This window comes from Nerophis ophidion, linkage group LG23 (genome assembly GCF_033978795.1).
Source record: "Nerophis ophidion isolate RoL-2023_Sa linkage group LG23, RoL_Noph_v1.0, whole genome shotgun sequence".
Lineage (NCBI taxonomy): Eukaryota > Metazoa > Chordata > Actinopteri > Syngnathiformes > Syngnathidae > Nerophis > Nerophis ophidion.
Genome location: NC_084633.1, coordinates 40608625 through 40612779, shown reverse-complemented (window position 1 = coordinate 40612779; position 4155 = coordinate 40608625). Strand labels below are relative to the sequence as shown.

The window sequence follows — 4155 nt, the reverse complement described above, 5'->3', positions numbered from 1 at the left end:
CTTCTCCAGCAGGACCTTCCAGAAAGCCGAGCGCAGCGTGAAGGAGGAGGAGAAAAGGTTGATGAAGAAGATGACGGCAGATAACGAGAAGGTGTGGAGCGAGTTGGAGAAGAAGTACTTGTCGGATGAACTGTACCGCCAGAAAGACGCCCACACGGCCAGCGTCAGCGCCGACATCCGGGCCAAGGCGGAGGTGGACAACGGCTGGCTGAGAACATCGCTGGTCAGAGGGGTGGGCACGGGCGTGGTGGTGGGCGCTGTCATGGGGGCGCTTGTTGGCTCGATAGAGGGGCCGGGGGGCATGGTTCTCTTCAGTGTCATCGGGGGCGCAGTGGGTGGCTTTGCAGGGGGCGCGGCTCAAGTCGCCACCAAGCACATGGAGGACAAAGTGGCTCCTCCTGCCAGACTCAACTTCAACTCCATCTTCATTAATCGTTTCTTTGCAACAACGCGGCCGTGATGGATTGTTCACAACGTGAGGTGCACATGCGGGATTTCCGCAAATAAATTCGAGTATATTTACCATCAAGGGTTGGAATTGGGGGCTTCACGGTGGAAGAGGGGTTAGTGCGTCTGCCTCACAATACGAAGGTCCTGAGTAGTCCTGGGTTCAAACCCGGGCTAGGGATCTTTCTGTGTGGAGTTTGCATGTTCTCCCCGTGAACGCGTGGGTTCCCCTCCGGGTACTCCGGCTTCCTCCCACCTCCAAAGACATGCACCTGGGGTTAGGCCCCTCCCACCTCCAAAGACATGCACCTGGGGTTAGGCCCCTCCCACCTCCAAAGACATGCACCTGGGGTTAGGCCCCTCCCACCTCCAAAGACATGCACCTGGGGTAGGCCCCTCCCACCTCCAAAGACATGTACCTGGGGATAGGCCCCTCCCACTTCCAAAGACATGCACCTGGGGATAGGTCCCTCCCACCTCCAAAGACATGCACCTGGGGATAGGCCCCTCCCACCTCCAAAGACATGCACCTGGGGATAGGCCCCTCCCACCTCCAAAGACATGCACCTTGGGATAGGCCCCTCCCACCTCCAAAGACATGTACCTGGGGATAGGCCCCACCCACCTCCAAAGACATGCACCTGGGGATAGACCCCTCCCACCTCCAAAGACATGCACCTGGGGATAGGCCCCTCTCACCTCCAAGACATGCACCTGGGGATAGGCCCCTCCCACCTCCTAAGACATGCACCTGGGGATAGGCCCCTCCCACCTCCAAAAACATGTACCTGGGATAGGCCCCTCCCACCTTCAAAGACATGCACATGGGGATAGGCCCCTCCCACCTCCAAAAACATGCACCTGGGGATAGGCCCCTCCCACCTCCAAAGACATGCACCTGGGGATAGACCCCTCCCACCTCCAAAGACATGCACCTGGGGATAGGCCCCTCTCACCTCCAAGACATGCACCTGGGGATAGGCCCCTCCCACCTCCTAAGACATGCACCTGGGGATAGGCCCCTCCCACCTCCAAAAACATGTACCTGGGATAGGCCCCTCCCACCTTCAAAGACATGCACATGGGGATAGGCCCCTCCCACCTCCAAAGACATGCACCTGGGGATAGGCCCGTCCCACCTCCAAAGACATGCACCTGGGGATAGGCCCCTCCCACCTCCAAAGACATGAACCTGGGGATAGGCCCCTCCCACCTCCAAAGACATGAACCTGGGGATAGGCCCCTCCCACCTCCAAAGACATGCACCTGGGGATAGGCCCCTCCCACCTCCAAAGACATGCACCAGGGGATAGGCCCCTCCCACCTCCAAAGACATGCACCTGGGGATAGGCCCCTCCCACCTCCAAAGACATGCACCTGGGGATAGGTTGATTGACAACACTAAATGGTCCCTAGTGTGTGAATGTGAGTGTGAATGTTGTCTGTCTTTCTGTGTTGGCCCTGTGATGAGGTGGCGACTTGTCCAGGGTGTACGCCGCCTACCGCCCTGTTGTAGCTGAGATAGGCGCCAGCGGCCACCTTAAAAGGGAATAAGCGGTAGGAAATGGATGGATGGGTTGGAATTGGGGGTTAAATCACCAAAAATGATTCCCGGGCGCGTCCACCGCTGTTGCTCACTGCTCCCCTCACCTCCCAGGGTCATCAAGGGTAGTAGGTCAAATGCAGAGAATAATTTCGCCACTACTAGTGTGTGTGTGACAATCATTGCTACTTTAACTAGGCTTTGGACCGTGTTAACTTGATTGACGATGTAAAAAACATTTACAATAAATGAATCAAGAGAAAAAAAATAATTGAAACAACTAATTAAATATTACCCTATACAAATTTTAGATGGCAGAAAATATTCAGTAAATAGTTTTCTCCCACAACTTTATTGACTGAAACTTTTTCAACAGTGACAAAAACTATTTTATAATGTAAAATGTTTAATTGAACAGAACAACAGAAATATACAATATATGTACACCAATACAAAAATAATGAAGAAAAAAAACAACAAAATGGAGAAGAGAAGAACCATGTTTTACTATCGACCAATGTTCAATACAATAATAAAATCTACAGAACATTTTTGTCATGCAAAAAATTAAATAGGGTTAGCACGGTGGTGCAGTGGTTAGCAGTTGTACCCCACAGCGAGAAGGTCCTTGTTTTAATTCCCCAGGTGCATGTCTTTGGAGGTGGGAGGAGCCTATCCCCAGGTGCATGTCTTTGGAGGTGGGACGGGCCTATTCCCAGGTGCATGTCTTTGGAGGTGGGAGGGGCCTCTTTCCAGGTGCATGTCTTTGGAGGTGGGAGGAGCCTATCCCCAGGTGCATGTCTTTGGAGGTGGGAGGAGCCTATCCCCAGGTGCATGTCTTTGGAGATGGGAGGGGCCTCTTTCCAGGTGCATGTCTTTGGAGGTGGGAGGGGCCTCTTCCCAGGTGCATGTCTTTGGAGGTGGGAGGGGCCTATCCCCAGATGCATGTCTTTGGAAGTGGGAGGAGCCTATTCCCAGATGCATGTCTTTGGAAGTGGGAGGAGCCTATCCCCAGGTGCATGTCTTTGGAGGGGGGAGGGGCCTATCTCCAGGTGCATGTCTTTGGAGGTGAGAGGGGCCTATCCCCAGGTGCATGTCTTTGGAAGTGGGAGGAGCCTATCCCCAGGTCCATGTCTTTGGAGGTGGGAGGAGCCTATCCCCAGGTGCATGTCTTTGGAGGTGAGAGGGGCCTATCCCCAGGTGCATGTCTTTGGAGGTGGGAGGGGCCTATCCCTAGGTGCATGTCTTTGGAGGTGGGAGGGGCCTATTCCCAGGTGCATGTCTTTGGAGGTGAGAGGGGCCTATCCCCAGGTGCATGTCTTTGGAGGGGGGAGGGGCCTATCTCCAGGTGCATGTCTTTGGAGGTGAGAGGGGCCTATCCCCAGATGCATGTCTTTGGAAGTGGGAGGAGCCTATCCCCAGGTCCATGTCTTTGGAGGTGGGAGGAGCCTATCCCCAGGTGCATGTCTTTGGAGGTGAGAGGGGCCTATCCCCAGGTGCATGTCTTTGGTGGTGGGAGGAACCTATTCCCAGGTGCATGTCTTTGGAGGTGGGAGGAGCCTATTCCCAGATGCATGTCTTTGGAGGTGGGAGGAGCCTATTCCCAGATGCATGTCTTTGGAGGTGGGAGGGGCCTATCCCCAGGTGCATGTCTTTGGAGGTGAGAGGAAGCCACAGAGAACCCACGCAGTCACGGGGAGAACATACAAACTCCACATAGAAAGACCTTGAGCCCGGGATTTAACTCAGGACTACTCATGACCTTAGTATTGTGAGGCACATGCACTAACCCCTGATCCACCGTGCTGTCATATTCCCTACAATTGACCACTAAAGGGTAACACCCGAATATGTTTTTCAACTTGTTTAAGTCGGCCACGTTAATCAGTTCATGGTGTGAATGTGAGTGTGAATGTTATCTGTCTGTGTTGGCTCTGTGATGCGGTGGCGACTGAGGTAGGCTCCAGCACCCCTGTGGCCCCGAGAGGAACAAGCGGTAGAAAAAGGACGAAAAGAGTAACATAAACAAAGGTATGAACAAATATAGAGCAAAACTTTACCTTTAAAGGAGAAATACTGTATGTCCCCAATGTAGTCTGAGGCCTAACAAGTTCAGTATTTTCTGTTCTAAAGTACTTCATTATTCTGTACTATAAGTTTTTTTT

At 53.1% G+C, this 4155-nt stretch overlaps 1 protein-coding gene across 4 annotated transcripts in view; it reads right to left on the bottom strand.

Moving 5' to 3' along the window:
* LOC133541283 (MICAL-like protein 1) overlaps nt 1-4155 on the bottom strand; it is a 249806-nt gene that overhangs the window by 46714 nt on the left and 198937 nt on the right. The window lies entirely within an intron of this gene.